Genomic DNA, 17,972 nt, shown 5'->3' with positions numbered 1-17,972 from the left:
AGCAGCAGTTAAGTCTCAGGAGTGTCAGACTGACAGCGAGACACAAGCAGATTTCTTGGATGTAAGAGTTCAGCAAGGGAGCCTGGACCCTTAGGATCCTAGAAGTCCAAGTCTAGTGGGGGAGGATTCCTCACGCATCATTTAATCCAGAGTTTGCTAACTGTGCTCTGTATCTTCATTGTTTTATATATTTTCTTTGAACAAAAGGTTCAATATCTTTAAGGGGTGGGAAGCCAAAAGAAATCATTGAGTTAGTCCCACCCCTTCACTTCTAAATACAGAAACTGAGGCTCAACATGGAGTGTACCATGTGACGGAAGTGCTGATGGTTTTTCCCTCTGGCCAGGACTTTGTCTACCACCCTCTTCTGACACTCCAGTTGCTCTGTTTCCAAAGCTTTTCCCACACTCAGTTGGAAGATGGACCTGTTTAAATTGGCAGAGGCCCCCTAACACTTTGGAGAGCCCTCTTTGCTGCCTCGAGGTCTTACACATTCCCTCTGTCCTGAATGCTCCTGCAGATGCTCACTCAGCTGGTGCTCTGGTGGCACTGAGATCTTCTTGATCTAACGTGACCTCAGAGAGTAGTTTTTTACTCCCTTCCCCTTACAAAGTGCATTCTTTCCCATCCTACAAACATGTGCTAGGTACCTCCTTCCACATATCCAAGCTTTATTTTCTTAAAGGTTTAATAGCAACTAAACTTGTATATTTATTCATGAGATTAGTTAATACTTATCTCTCTTAACAGAATGTAAAGTCATGAGATCAGGCACTTTCTCTCAACTATCATTTTATCCTCAAGTCCTAGTTTACTGCCTGTCCCATAGTAATTAATCTTTGAATGAATGAAAGTCTATCTTCATTTTGTATACCAAGGTACAAGACCTTCAGAGTAATATCAATTTACTCCAGTGTTCAGTGGTATTTGTCACCACAAATTGCCCCTGATCACACTCGTCACATGCATTTATGAAGGCATCTACGTGAATCCCTCATCTCTAAGATGCTCACAGCTGAGCTCTCTGGAAATATCTCATCTGATATGATGGCCATAGAAAAAGCATCCAAACCCACTTGGCCTTGGTTTCCTGGGTAACCAAGGTTGTGTGCACAGATACACATGACCAAGCAGGACTCTCCCAGGGATATAAGCATTGAAGACTCAGATACTAGCTGCATGTTTTTTGCTCTTTCAAGGAGCCATTGCCTGAGGCCAACAACCAGTTCAGTGGCTTCATCTCTGGGGCCAGATTCAAACTCTTAGGGGACAAAGTTACCAACACAAGTACAAATTTTACATCCAAGTTCAAAGAATGCTCAAGCTCCAATCTGTGCAAGATGGAGCAGTATGTTAATTCATGTTTTCTTGCATATGTGCTGTGCTATTGAAATCAGACAAAAATTAAATAGCACATTCTTCTACACATGGACAGAAAGTCATGTCTAGTATTTTAAACTAAATACATCCCCTTTCATTTTGCCTTTCTTTTTGCTCAAGAAGATAGACAAGGCCATGACCACAATTCCCTTTACCCCTTTAGCCTAATAACTGATGCCACCAAAGTCTCAAGTTCCAGCAATACAGAACTTTGTGAAGTATAAAAGTTGCACACTGGGGGATCATGGGAACAAGAATGAATAATAGGCTTATTGTGATTGGTCAGGTGCTTCCCTGGTAGCTCGGATGGTAAAGAATCTGCCTGCAATATAGGAGACCTGGGTTCAGTCCCGTGGGGGGGTGGGGGATGGTCCCCTGAAGAAGAGAATGGCTACCCACTGTAGTATTCTTGCCTGGAGAGTTCCACGGACAGAGGAGCCAGAGTGGGCTACATACAGTCCATGGGGTTGCAAAGAGTCAGACATGATTGAGTAACTACATTTTCACTTTTTACTATGATTGGCCAACATAGTATGTCTCTTAATTAATTAGTAGCTGTCATTTAAAAATCAAGAGTTTCTCATAGAAATTCAGATTTCCAGATCCTTTTTTAAAAATGGAAGATTTGAGGAGAACAAGATGGCAGAGCAGTAGGTGGATGTGAAGTACATTTCTCTCCACGGATACATCAGGAATACACCTTCAGACACAGAAGTGCATGCAGAACACCAGCTGAGAATGGACAGAAGTCCCCGACCAGTGGAAAAGAATATATAGAACCACACAAAACTTGGTAGGACAAAGGAACTAGGGGGAAAAGGGAGTGTTAGTAGGACTGGACCTGCCCTTGGTGGGTGGGGGAACTGAAGCAGCAGTCCGATCCCCACATCAGGGCAATTGTCTGAGTCAGAGGAGAAACATTTAAGGCTGAGAGTGAAACAGCTGATCTGTGGTAGCCTAAATGGAATGAGAATCAGACAGGTCTTGATGCAGCCATACATACCCTGGACAGGGACACAGGTCCCCTGGAAGGTGCAGTGGCTGAGAACTGGAGTTTAGGGATTGGGGAGCAATCCCAGGGCAAGGGCTGCTGTTGACTGTGGAAAGACAGATCAAGGGGATGTGAGGGAGGAGGTGTGGGACCTGTGGTGGGAAATGCCTGTGGAGGAAAGCTGGGCAGCCATGGAAGCAACGTAATACTGCTGAGTCATGTGTAGTGGGTGGAGCCATCACCATAGCCTCTCTCCCCACATGCCAGCATCAGCAGCTGAACAATAGAGAGGCTGGCCCATCATACAACTGACACACTGAACTACAGAGTAGGACCCCATCCACGGTGCCCCTTTAAGTGCCTGATGTGCCGATCTACTGAGTAGGACCCCTACTCGGGGTGGTGGGGGGAGGCCTCTATGTGCCTAAATGGGCAAAGCTTTGAAGAAAGACTGGCCAAAGAGGCCTTCTGATCACCAGCTACAAGAGGCTCAAAAAAAAGACTCTAATAGGGCCATAACTCCTGCGGCAGAGGCAGTCCATGTCCCTGCACACTTGGATGGCGCCATCAGGGTCCCACTAGTCAAGCAGTTGCACCACCTTCACACTCAACTCTGAGCCTTTGGAATGGGGGCACTGACTCCAAGATCCTAGGCTACCAGAGAACTAATTCCAATACTTTGGCCACCAGATGTGAAGAACTGACTCATTAGAAAAAACCCGATGCTAGGAAAGATTGAAGGTAAGAAGAGAAGGGGATGACAGAAGATGAGATGGATGGCGTTGTCGATTCAATGGACACGAGTTTGAGCAAGCTCCAGGAACTGGTGATGGACAGGGAAGCCTGGTGTGCTGTAGCCCATGGGGTCACAAAGAGTCAGACACGACTGATCGACTGAACTGAACTGAACTGACCCCTGCTACTGCTGCTGCTGCTAAGTCACTTCAGTCATGTCCGACTCTGTGCAACCCCATAGACAGCAGCCCACCAGGCTCCCCTGTCCCTGGGATTCTCCAGGCAAGGACACTGGAGTGGGTTTCCATTTCCTTCTCCAATGCATGAAAGTGAAAAGGGAAAGTGAAGTCACTCAGTCGTGTCTGACTCTTAGCGACCCCATGGACTGCAGCCTACCAGGCTCCTCCATCCATGGGATTTTCCAGGCAAGAGTACTGGAGTGGGGTGCCGTTGCTTTCTCTGGAACTGTACCCTAGGGAGTATCAAATAGTGAAAACTCACACAAAGGAAACCACTTAAATACAAGACCCAGCACCACCCAATCACCAGGAGCACCCTGTGTAGGACTCCTCATCTAAACAACAAACAAACACAAAAATACAAACCAAATCATCAGCAGACAGGATCACCACCTCACTCCGCCTTGCCCATCAGAGGAAAAACAAACAACTAAAACTCAGCACAAATCTCACCCTGTACAAAGCTTACACAAACCACTGGACCAACCTCAGGAGGGCAGAAACCAAAAGGAAGAAAGAAGTCAACCATGAGGCCTGGGAAAAGGAGACCTCCAGTACAGTAAGTTAAAAAAAAAAAAAAAGAAAAGGCAGAGTAATACTACACAAATGAAGGAACAAATTAGAAATACAGAAGTCCAAGTAAATTAAGAGGAAATAGGCAAACTACCTGAAAAAGAATTCAGAATAATGATAATAAAGATGACTAAAAAAAAAGACCCTGAAAACAAAATGGAGAAAATCCAAGAATCAATTAACAAAGACCTATAAGAATTAAAGAATAAACACTCAGAGACAAACAACACAATTACTGAAATTAAAAATACTCTAGAAGGAATCAATAGCAGTATATCTGAAGCAGAAGAATGAATCAGTGAGCTGGAAGATAAAATGGTGGAAATAACTTCTGAAGAGCAGAATAAAATAAAAAGAATGAAAAGAACTGAGGATAGTCTCAGAGACCTCTGGGAAAATATCAAATGCACCAACATTCAAATTACAGGGGTCCCAGAAGAAGAAGGGAGAAAGAAAGGGTGTGAGAAAATTTTTGAAGAGATTATAGTTGAAAATTTCCCCAATATGGAAAAGGAAATAGTCAATCAAGTACAAGAGGCACAAAGAGTCCCATACAGGATAAACCCAAGGAGAAACACACCAAGACACATACCAGTCAAACTAACAAAGACTAAACACAAAGAAAGAATATTAAAAGCAGCAAGGGAAAAGTAACAAGTAACATACAAGGGAAACCCCATATGTTTAACAGCTGATCTTTCAGCAGAAACTCTGCAGGCCGGAAGGAAATGACAGGATATATTAAAAGTACTGAAAGGGAAAAATCTGCAACCAAGATTATTCTACCTGACAAGGATCTACTTCAAAATTCATGGAGAAATCAAAAGCTTTTCAGATAAGCAAAAGAGAAATTCAGTATCAAAAAAGAGAATTCAGTGTCATCAAATCAGCTTTACAACAAATGTTAAAGAACTTATATAGTCAAGCAATACAAGAGAAGAAAAAAGATGTACAAAATCAACCCTAAACAATTAAGAAAATTACAATACGAAAAATTAATAAAATGTGACTAGATTAAATACCCCAACCAAAAGACACAGACTGGCTGAATGGATACAAAAACAAGACCCATATATATGTTGTCTACAAGAAACCAACTTCAGACCTAAAGACACATACAGACTGAAAGTGAGAAGATGGAAATATATATTCCATGCAAATAGGAAGCAAAAGAAAGCTGGAGTAGCAATCCTCATATCAGACAAAATAGACCTTAAAACAAAGATTACAAGAGATAAGGAAGAACACTACATAATGATAAAGGGATCAATCCAAGAGGAAGACATAACAGTTGTAAATATCTATGCACCCAACATAGGAGCACCTCAATACATAGACAAACACTAACAGACATAAAAGGAGAAATTGACAGCAACACAATAATAGTCGGAAACTTTAACACCCTACTCTCACCAGTGGACAGATCATCAAAACAGAAAATTCATAAGGAAACACAAGTCTTAAATGATACATTGAATGAGATGGATCTCATTGATATCTTCAGGACATTCCATCCAAATGCAGAAGAATACACCTTCTTCTCAAGTGCACACGGACATTCTCCAGGATACATCATCTTGGGTCACAAATCAAGCCCTGGTGAATTTAAGAAAATTGAAACCGTATCAAGCATCTTCTCCAGTCACAGTGCTATGAGACTAGATATCAATTATAAGGAAAAAATGGTAAGAAACACAAACATATGGAGATTAAACAACACATTTCTAAATAGCCAACAGGTTACTAAAGAAATAAAAAGGGAAATCAAAAAAATTCTAGAATCAAATAACAATGAAAACACAACAACTCAAAACCTATGGGATGCAGCAAAAGCAGTTCTAAGAGGGAAGGCTATAGCAACACAATCTTACCTCAAGAAACAAGAAAAATATAGAATAGACAACATAACTTCACACCTAAAACAACTGGGAAAAGAAGAACAAAAACCCCCAAAATTAGTAGAAGGAAAGAAATCATAAAGATCAGAGCAGAAATAGATGAAAAAGAAATGAAAGAAAGAATAGTAAGGATTAATAAAACTAAAAGCTGGTTCTTTGAGAAGATAAACAAAATTGACAAACCTTTAGGCACATTCATCAAGAAAAAAAGAGAAAAGAATCAAATCAACATAATTAGAAATGAAAAAGGAGAGGTTACAAGAGACAATCCAGAAATACAAAGGATTATAAGAGACTATTATCAACCACTATAGGGCAATAAACGAGAAGGCAATGGCACCCCACTCCAGTACTCTTGCCTGGAAAATCCCATGGATGGAGGAGCCTGGAAAGCTGCAGTCCATGGGGTCACTGAGGGTCGGACATGACTGAGTGACTTCACTTTCACTTTTTTTTTTTTTTTTCATGCATTGGAGAAGGAAATGGCAACCCACTCCAGTGTTCTTGCCTGGAGAATCCCAGGGACAGGGGAGCCTGGTGGGCTGCTGTCTATGGGTTGCACAGAGTCGGACATGACTGAAGCAACTTAGCAGCAGCAGCAGCAGCAGCAACATAGGGCAATAAAACGGATAACCTTAGAAAAGTTCAATCTTCTAAGACTGAACCAGGAAGAAATAGAAATTATGAACAACCCAATTGCAAGCACTGAAATTGAAGCTGTGTTCAAAAATCTCCCAAAAAACAAGCCCAGGACCAGATGGCTTCACAGGTATCAACCATTTAAAGAAGAGCTAATGCCTATCCTTAGAAACCTCTTTCAAAAAATTGCAGAGGAAGGAACATTTCCAAACTCATTCTATGAGGCTACCATCACCATGATACCAAAACCAAAGACAACACACAAAAAAGAAAACTAGAAGCCAATATCACTGATGAACATAGATGCAAAAATCCTCAACAAAAGCATTTAGCAAACAGAATTCAGCAACACATCAAAAAGCTCATACACCATAATCAAATTGGGTTTATTCCAGGGATGCAAGGATTCTTCAATGTACACAAATCAATCAATGTCATATACCATATTAACAAATTGAAAGATAAAAACCATATGATAATCTCAATAGATGCAGAAAAAGACTTTGACAAAATTTAGCAACCATTTATGATTAAAACTCTTAAAAAATGTGCATTAAGGGACCTACCTCAATATAGTAAAGGCCATATATTATAAGCCTATAGCAAACATTATTCTCAATGAAAAACTGAAAACATTCCCCCTAAGATCAGGAAAAAGACAAGGGCATCCACTTTCACCACTATTATTCAACATAGTTCTGGAAGTCCTAGATACAGCAATCAGAGAAGAAAAAGAAATGAAAGGAATCCAGTTCAGAAAAGAAGTAAAGCTCTCACTGTTTGCAGATGACATGATACCATACATAGAAAACCCTAAAGATAGTATCAGAAAATTACTAGAGCTAATCAGTGAATTTAGCAAAGTTGCAGGATACAAAATCAATACACAAAAATCACTTGCTTTTCTATACACTGACAATGAAAAATCAGAAAGAGCAATTAAGGAATCAACCCCATTCACCATTGCAACAAAAGAATTAAATATCTAGGAATAAATTTACCTGAGGAGACAAAAGAACTGTACACAGAAAATTATAAGACACTAATGAAAGAAATCAAAGATGACATAAACAGATGGAGAGATATTCCATGTTCCTGGAAGAATCAATATTGTGAAAATGAATATACTACCAAATGCAATCTATAGGTTCAGTGTGATCCCTATCAAATTACCAATGACATTTTTCACAGAACTAGAACAAAAAATTTCACAATTCATATGGAAACACAAAAGACTCCTAACAGCCAAAGCAGTCTTGAGAAAGAAGAATGGAGCCAGAGGAATCAACTTTCCTGACTTCAGATAATACCACAAAGCTACAGTCATCAAGCCAATATGGTACTAGCACAAAAACAGAAACACAGACCAATGGAACAAGACAGAAAGCCCAGAAATAAACCCATGCACCTATGGATACCTTGTATTTGACAAGGAAGGCAAGAATATACAATGGGGCAAAGACAGCCTCTTCAATAAATGGTGCTGGGAAAACTGGACAGCTACATGTAAAAGAATGAAATTAGAACACTTCCTAACACCATACACAAAGATAAAATCAAAATGGATTAAAGACCTAAATGTAAGACCAGAAACTATAAAACTCTTAGAGGAAAACATAGGCAGAACACTTGACGACATAAATCAAAGCAAGATCGTCTTATGACCCACCTCCTAGAGTAATGGAAATAAAAACAAAAGTAAACAAGTGGGACCTGATTAAACTTAAAAGGTTTTGTACAGCAAAGGAAACTATAAGCAAGGTGAAAAGACAACCCTCTGAACAGGAGGAAAAAAAATAGCAAATGAAACAACTGACAAAGGATTAATTTCTAAAATATACAAGCAGCTCATACAACTCAATACCAGAAAAACAAACAACCCAATCAAAAAGTGGGGAAAAGACATTTCTCCAAAGAAGACATACAGATAGCTAACAGACACATGAAAAGATGCTCAGCATCACTCATTACTAGAGAAATGCAAATCAAAACTACAATGAGCTCTCACCTCACACCAGTCAGAATGGCCATCATCAAAAAGTCTACAAACAATAAATGCTGGAGAGGGTGTGGAGAAAGGGAATGCTCTTGCACTGTTGGTGGGAATGTAAATTGATACATTCACTATGGAATACAGTATGGAGATTCCTTAAAAAACTAGGAATAAAACCACCATATGACACAGCAATCCCATTCCTAGGCATATACCCTGAGGAAATCAAAACTGAAAAAGACACATGTATTCCACTGTTCATTGCAGCACTCTTTACAATATCTAGAACATGGAAGCAACCTAGATGTCCATCGACAGATGAATGGATAAAGAAGTTGTGGTATATATACACAATGGAATATTACTCAGCAGTAAAAAGGAATGCATTTGAGTCAGTCTTAATGAGGTGGATGAACCTAGAACCTATTACACAGAGTGAAGTAAGTCAGAAAGAGAAAGATAAATATCATATTCAAATGCATATATATATATATATATATATATAATTTAGAAAAATGGTACTGAAGAATTTAAAGAGCAGCAATGGAGAAACAGACACAGAGAATAGACTTATGGACATGGGGAGAGGGGAGGAGAGGGTGAGATGTATAGAAAGAGTAACATGGAAACTTATATTACCATATGTAAAATAGATAGCCAATGGGAAACTGCTGTATGGCTCAGGAAACTCAAACAGGGGCTCTTTATCTACCTAGAGGAGTGGGATGGGGAGGGAGATGGGAGGGAAGTTCAAAAGGGAGGGGATATATGTATACCTATGGCTGATTCATGTTGAGGTTTGACAGAAAAATGACAAAATTCTGTAAAGCAATTATCTTTCAATAAAAAAAATTTATTAATTAAAAAAATTGGAAGCTCTGAGACTTCCATGGTGGTCCAGTGGTTACGAATTTGCCTGCCAATCCAGGGGACACTGGTTCAGTCCTGGGTCCAGGAAGATTCCACATGCTGCAGGGTAACTGAGCCTGTGCATCTCAACTACTGAACCTGCCCACTTAGAGTCAGTCTATGCTCTGCAATAAGAAAAGCCACTGCAATGAGAAGCCCATGGGCACCACAATGAAGAGTAGTCCCTGCTCACTGTAGCTAAAGAAAGCCCACATGCAGCAGCAAAGACCCAATGCAGCCAAATAAATGAACCAAATAAAATTGCATTTACCTTTTAAAAAATGGAAGATCTGGCAACATCAAGTTGATGTCATAGCTTGATTGGCCTAGAAATTAGGCACTGAGACAAAGATTTGGGTATAGGTAGTTTTTGTGGAAATCAATTCCAGAAATCAATAGTAAGGGAGCAGGAAGATAAAATGGACAAGGATTAAAAGCTGACGAAAGAGTAACTATTGCTGGAAGAAACAGAGACTTGATTGCACTGGAATTTCTAGGATATAGGCAGAAAACTTTCCAAAATTAATGACCTGAAACCCAGAGGCTGTGATATTTATGCCCCAGTGCCCCTTTCCCTGAGAGATATTAACTTCCTAACACTTCTGCATACATTGCAAGCCAAGGCAGGTTTGTTCATAGGCTGATTTGACTGCCATAACGGGAAAAGATTGTAGCTATAAAAAGAAAGACATGGAGTACAAGTTTGAGGTGAGATGCTGTCCTTGGTGAGTCAGAAATATCCACCACAGCTGCAGTTTAAACCAGAAGCAGAACATGGAGATGTAACAAAGTACCAAAAAAGCACATGCTACCATCCACTCCTGGGACCTATGAGGTACACTAGCTAATAACCATAGTTCCTCCAAGCATGCAGTACTTCTTCTGATATATATCTTGGTTAGAAGATGGAGTGTTTTATTTCCATTTGTCTTTTTCTGCTTTGATGGTTCTTATTCTATAGGTCAGGGGCTGATGTGAGAGTTATACCAACAGTTAAGTATATCCACCCCACTTTTATATTCCAGGACTAGGTAGATCCATGAACCCCCTGGATCTGCTGTTAGATGGACTTGGGTCAGGATTTTATTTATTATCAGTTCTTCTAAACTTGTATTCTAACCAAGGGATCATGACTATATTTTGATCATAGCATCACTGTGATCTCTGACTTCATATGCAATAGCCCTAGTACATTCTGAGTACTCCTCTTTTCTCTGTTAATACTCACTCTCATAAATTGCTTCAAATTCTTTAGGGAAGGATTAAGACAATATTTTAAATAAACAAAATATAAATATTATTGTAGTGGCATTTCAGTGTCTTTCTTCATGAGGAACCAGTCTCCCTTCTGCCAATAGGCCCTGAATCTGAAAACTGATCATGTCTAAAAATTGAATGAGGAATTGTAGTTTTCCATTGCTATGACTGATGTCAGCCTTTGCTTATCAATTCTCAATTATTTCCCATTATACAAATCAAGCAATACTCTAGTAAGCTGCTCAGATAACTCACCCCTAAGGATGTCATCATCTATTAACAATTCTGACAGATCCTTGTGAGTCAAAGAACTCTGGTTACCATCTTAGCTTTGGTACCAACTGTGACCACCTTTCCCCTGATACAAAGTACTGCCAGCCGGCTTCTGAAATTCTGGAGCTCTATTCCACCGTGTCTCTTGCAGTCAATACTGTGTTTCAGCAGTCAATTGCCACTGGACTTTTCAGTCATGCTGCTACCCGCTCAGCAGTATATTCCTAATTGTCCAGTGGAAGGCAGGACTTCTGAGCCCTCTCAGTGAAACAGTTAGGTAGTGGGCATTTGGTGGTACCCCATTCCCACATTTTTACTGCCCTAAACTTTACTACTCATTTTTCAATGCTTTGCCATATCCAACTCATTTACTATAGTCCATCATCATTCAGAAGCTTTAAATAATTATTCCAGAAGCTTGCCAGACTGGCTCCAGGTGTCCTCACCAGAATGCTAAGTCTTAAGTCACAGGAGAGTGCTCCCCCATCAATAAATTCATCCACATATAGTTTTGCATTCTGTTCCACCTGGTCCAACTCCATCAAGATCTTCTCTCCTGAATATTTCCCAGCTTCGTACTGGTGCATATTAACCATACTTCTAAACTCTTTTTAGTGAGTTTTTTTTATTCTCTGGAAAGTGGTTTTATTTCACTTTACCTATGTTGAGACCTATTATTGGTCTAGTTACTGGTATGGAAGCAATGGTAGGAGGTAGGAGTAGATCAGTTGAAAAGTGGCATTATTTTGAGAAACGTCCACCTAGGAAATGTCTCCTGGAGAGAGAAAGCTATTCTCTAAGAAGAGAAAAGAGGCTGTATCTATTGCCCAAAAGCGTTCAGGGAAATCAAGGAGTTCAAGTTTAGACCCGTGTACCCCAGGGTCCCAAGTCCATGTTTCAGGGCCCCACTCCCTCTCTAACATAGTCCTGTTAGTATAGGAGATCTGTTAAATTTATGCATTCTATCTCCAGTCATAGGAGACAAGAGTCATTTTAAAACTGCCATGGAGACTTTTGCAATATAAAGGAATTATGTTAAAAAAAATCTTTTCTAAGCACAAGAAGAGTTCAATTCCACTCTAATCTCTGGAAAGCATAAAGAAAAATCTCCTAGAATTACTCACCAGAAAAAATGAGAGGATAGAGCATTTATCTACAAGCTCCCATCCCCCATTCATTGAGGATTGGCTCCCTGGAATGTAACTTGCCCACATTTTGAACTTAACTTGTATACAAACCAGTATGTTTCCCACAGCATTAGGAAAGATCTTGAGGCAGAAATACAGGGTGTTGTTGTCCTATAATGACTTAGAGCTCACATGAATCTATACCCCCTACAGCTGAAATACTACAGGAATTGGGCTATGAGGATGTAACATGGTATCTTCATCTACCTTTAAAACATCATTCTCCAACCTTTTTTTGGCACCGAGGGCTGGTTTTGTGGAAGACAATTTTTCCACAGACCAGGGAGGCCAGGGGGATGACTTCAGGATGGTTCTCATAAGGAGCATGCAACCCAGATTCCTTGCACTCACAGTAGGGCTCATGCTCCTGTGAGAATCTAATGCCACCACTGATCTGACAGGAAACAGAGGTCAGGTGGTAATGTGAGCAATGGGGAGCAGCTGTAAATACAGATGAAGCTTGGCTCACTTGCCTGCTGCTCACCTCCTGCTGTGTGACCCAGTTGCTAATAGGCCACGGATTGGTATTGGCCCATGGCCCAGGGATTGGACATCCCTGCTTTAAAGGCATCTTCTAATGTCTAAGTTTTCATGTGGCAACAGTTATCTGGAGAGAAGAAGTGAACTCAATATGTTTTCTATATGTACTCTGTATGTACCCTACATGTACTTATATAATCTCCAAATTATCTTGGTTTCCTGGCCAGCTTTACTAGTTCAGAAAATCTTACCTTACCTCTACAGACATTAGATTTTTAAACCCTGAATTAGAATAGCCAAAGAACATAAACCTTTAAAGGAACAAAGAGATGACCTGAATCAATACCTTTATTGTATGAGTGAGAAAACCAGTCCATCAAAATGTAATTGTTATGGGGGCAACAGAATTTAGATATTCTAGTCTTGCTCTCCTTCCTTATTTGCCTCTCTCTACACCTCAAGCCCCACTTTCTTCTCATGAGAGGGTATAAATGACTCCATGAAGCCAATAACTGTTTTTGGAAACAAATTTACATTCCCCAGCCCAGACTTCTGGTTTTCTTCCAGAACAATTGCCCCCTAAGTGACCTTCACTTTGATGTTGCACAGTTACCTCAAACTCAAAGATATCCCAAAGTGAATAATCTTTTCCAAAAAATCTACATCTCCTACTGAACTTCTGTTAATTCTATATTCTTCTTTTTCTCATACCCTGTTGCTCATATCTATTTTGAGTTTGATATTGGCTTTTATCATCTTCTACTTTAACTGCTGCAATCATCTTATAACTGGTATTTTTGAATTTAGTCTCTTTTCCTTCTAATCCATCCTCCATAACAGGGCCAGAGTGATACTTATAAACTGCAAAATGGAAAAAAAAATTACTACTCTTCTTAAAATTCAGTGGCTCACTATCACACATATCACACAAATATTGAGACCCTATGTTTTCTCTTGTTAGGTGTTGTGTTTACAGTGGCTAACAACAAAAACATGTCTCCATAGTCATGGAGTTTTAAATGTCATAGAGCTTTGAAAAGCTGTATCTTCCCGAATGTGGTGCACAGATCCATCCATGTTCTACTTTCTGCTCATTTCCCGAAATTATTGCTTGAAACACTTGCACCTCTGCAAACAATTCTAGCCATATTGACTTGCAGTTCCCTAAAGGAACAAAACCCCATGAGGAAAGGGACTGTTTTATTAGTCTTGCCAGCATGTAGCACAGTGACAGGCACTTACTAGGAAGTCAGTGAAGGTTCATTGAAAAAATGAACTGTAGACAATCACAGAGGTAAAAGTAGAACAAGGTAAGCAAGTCACCTAGACACTCCTTCATGGAGTGTACCCTAGATGTCTTGTTTGTCTCATCCTAATCTGGACCCTCGACAGCCATTAGCAGCCATGGGTTGCAGGAAGGGGTGTGGAGATGGGGGTGGGAAATGTGTGTGAACTGTCCAGGGTGCTGGACAGACGATAAAGTCTTCTGTGGGCTGTTCAAGGTTCTGTTTAGAAACTGCATATCTCTGGCTTCCTTTGCCTATTGCAGACCCAGTTTTCCATAGATCTTTGTTTGAGGATCAAAGTGGCTAAGGTATGTGGCACACCACAGGGTCCAGGCTGCACTCCAAAAGGCACCAAGGAGACCAGACTGAATATGCCTCTGACATTTGGCTTCTGAAAAACAGATGCTGTGCATGCTCAGGTGCTGGGAGAAGCTTGAAAAATACTCGCCCCCAACTCCTAAAAAAAGTGTTCTCCAAATTGTCTATATCAAAAATATATAGGAATTTTCAAATAGTTTAGGGATATCTTTCTTTCAATCCTGAGAGCTAGCAGCTATTTAAAGAGTTAGTCTAAATCTATCCAACACACCTAATGACTAAGTCAAAATCTCAGTAAACACCTGAATGGTCTTTACATATGATGCCAAAAATTTGGAAAGACTAAAATTTCCCCACTAAATTTTGCCCTACACAGCACAACTTCTTCTCCAAATATAGACCTGAGTTAAAGGAAGAAGTATGGGTTCCTCTGTGACAGCCTGCATTTAGACAAATGTTTGACTTTCTTTAAAAACTATTTTGTGTGGTTTTTTATTATTTAAATGAACAAACTAGATATGTGAAGCGGTGCATTGGTTTTGGTTGACCTTTAAAATTGTCTCTTGAAATGTACACAAAGACTCAGTTTGGTGGGAAATTTCACACAGTAGGTACACAGAATCCTAAAATGACAGACCTTGAAGATGGAGCTTATCTAGTCTCACTTCAGTTCAGTTCAGTCACTCAGTCATGTCCAGCTCTTTGTGACCCCATGGACTGCAGCACACCAGGCTTCCCTGTCCATCAGCAACTCCCAGAGCTTACTCAAAGTCTTGTCCATCAAGTCAGTGATGCCATCCAACCATCTCATCCTCTGTTGTCCCCTTCACCTCTCACCTTCAATCTTTCCCAGCATCAGGGTCTTTTCCAAGGAGTCAGCTCTTCACATCAGGTGGCCAAAGTACTGGAGCTTCAGCTTCAGCATCAGTCCTTCCAATGAATATTCAGGACTGATTTCCTTTAGGACTGACTGGTTTGATCTCCTTGCAGTCTAAGGGACTCTAAAGAGTTTTCTCCAACACCACAATTCAAAAGCATCAATTCTTCAATACTCAGCTTTCTTTATAGTCCAACTCTCAAACATTCATACATGACTACTGGAAAAACCATAGCTTTGACTAGACAGACCTTTGTTGGCAAAGTAATGTCTCTACTTTTTAATATGCTGTTTAGGTTGGTCATAGCTTTTCTTCCAAGGAGCAAGTGTCTTTTAATTTCATGGCTGCAGTAACTATCTGCAGGGATTTTAGAGCCCCCCAAATAAAGTCTATCACTGTTTCCATTGTTTCCCCATCTATCTGTCATGAAGTGATGGGACCAGATGCCATGATCTTAGTTTTCTGAATATTGAGGTTTTTTTTTAATTTTATTTTATTTTTAAACTTTACATAATTGTATTAGTTTTGCCAACTTTTTCACTCTCATCTTTCACTGTCACAAAGAGCTTCTTCTTCTTTTTGTGCCATAAGAGTGGTGTCATCTGCATATCTGAAGTTATTGATATTTCTCCTGGCAATCTTGATTCCAGCTTGTGCTTCATCTAGTCCAGCATTTTTTATGCTGTACCCTGCATATAAGTTAAATAAGCAGGGTAAAATATACAGCCTTGAGTACTCCTTTCCTGATTTGGAACCAGTCTTGTGTTCCTTGTCCAGTTTTAACTGTTGCTTCTTGACCTGCATACAGATTTCTCAGGAGACAGGTAAGGTGGTCTGGTATTCCCATTTCTTGAAGAATTTTCCACAGTTTGTTGTGATCCACACAAAGGCTTTGGTGTAGTCAATAAAGCTGAAGTAGATGTTTTTCTGGAACGCTCTTGCTTTTTCTATGATCCAACGGATGTCTAACATTTAAATTTAACAGAGAAACAAATAAATTAAGCAAGGTCATGCAATAAGCTAGTGGCAGAGCTAGGATTAGGATTCAGATTTTCCAACAACAAAATAAATATTCTGTCCTCCATCACTACACATGGAAATTCATCATTCCCACAAGTCCTGGTTACTCGGTATTGGAATTTTTAAGGAGAACATATAAGGGAAAGAAGATAACAATAAGCAATAATAATACTTACCATATTTCAGACACTGTTCTTTGAACTATATATTATTATTACTGTCATCATTTTGTTTGATTTTTATTGCTGCCAAAATTATTATCATCATCCCCTTTTTACAATGAAGAAATCAAGCCTTAGGAGATTAGGTAATTAACTCAAGCTTACAGGGATAGTAAGTGACTGAGCAGGGATTTGAATTTAGATTGGGTTCCCTCTTTACCAGCACACTATGCCGCCTTCCTATTTTCTTCTTTAGCTTGCTTTCTTTGAAAATATTTGGTTTTATATTCATCTACATGAAATGCACTAAATCTCTGGTGATGACAGTGTTTAAGATTTCTAACCAGATGCAGCTGAGCAGATCAATGCATGAGGTAAATCACAAAATATAGAATGAACTTAATGGGCGAGTTGTTTAGATGTCTTATTATCTGTAATTACATAAGCTCAGTAGAATTCAAATGAATGTTACTCACATAACCACACCTGGCTAAATAATGTCTGCTATTATTATTCAGAAAATAATAAACAAATGTCTGTTATTTGCCAGCTAATTTATAGCCCTAACTTCACGTAATCCTCAAAATGACCTTGTGATATAGGTACTGTGTGTGTGTGTGTGCTTAGTCGCTCAGTCGTGTCCAACTCTTTGCAACAGCATGGACTGTAGCCCGCCCGGCTCCTCTGTCCATGGGGATTCTCCAGGTAAGAAAATTGGAGTGGGTTGTCATGCCTGTTCCAGGGGATCTTCCCAACCCAGGGATTGAACCCAGGTCTTCCACTTTGCAGATGGATTCCTCACCATCTGAGACACCAGGGAAGCCCATAAATACCGGACTGGATAGCCTATCCATTATCCAGGGGATCTTCCCAATCCAGGAATCAAACCAGGATCTCCCCATTACAGGTGGGTTCTTTACCAGCTGAGCTACCAGGGAAGCCCATGATATAGGTATTAGTGACCCCATCTTATGGATGAAGAAACCAAGGTCCAGAGAATTTAGATTGCTTGTCCACCTTTTAATGTCATTTTGGCTGACATTGATGTTTCCAGGACTTGGCCTCCTCCAAATGACAAACCACTTCCCAGTGGGGCTGCGTCCCACATCCTGCCAGGGCAGCAAGTGCCTGGCTTAGTTTGTTTTATTTTTGTTCCAGTGTGTTTCAATGATACTGTGATCATTGCTCAGCAGAATTGGATGGCTTACACATTGCCAAGCACATCTCTCATTATCCACTGCTGAGCATGTGCTCATGTCGCTCTCTTGTCCTGGAAAGACCTTCTTTTCATCTCCAAATACTCAAATCTCCACAATTAAGGCTCAAATGGCAACTCCTCCATGTTAGCCTCCCTGACTTCAACTCCAGAGAAATAATTTCTGCTTCCCCCCAATGCCCATAGAATCTCATCTAAATGATTCATTACGTCATTTACTTGTTAATTTACTCATTGGGCAAAGAAGAGGACGCTCAACCAGACATTGTACTTAAAAATTGGGTTGGTAAAATGAACATGTCATGAATTGAAACATCTTATGGCATTTGTTACATTTATACCTTTTGTTCTGCTTATTCATATTCATTTTGATTCCATCCCAATCCGTGCTAAATGATTTAAGGACAAAAAACATATCTCAGTCGTCATATTACAAACTCAAATGCCTCGGAGAGTGCTTTATGTGTATGAGATAGGACAATAAACATTTTTAAAGAAAAATACATTATTTGAAAAAACGAAAATGTTGGTAAATTTGA

The sequence above is a fragment of the Bos indicus x Bos taurus genome, chromosome 18 (assembly GCF_003369695.1).
Source record: "Bos indicus x Bos taurus breed Angus x Brahman F1 hybrid chromosome 18, Bos_hybrid_MaternalHap_v2.0, whole genome shotgun sequence".
Taxonomy (NCBI): Eukaryota; Metazoa; Chordata; class Mammalia; order Artiodactyla; family Bovidae; genus Bos; species Bos indicus x Bos taurus.
This window is presented reverse-complemented; position numbering follows the sequence as displayed.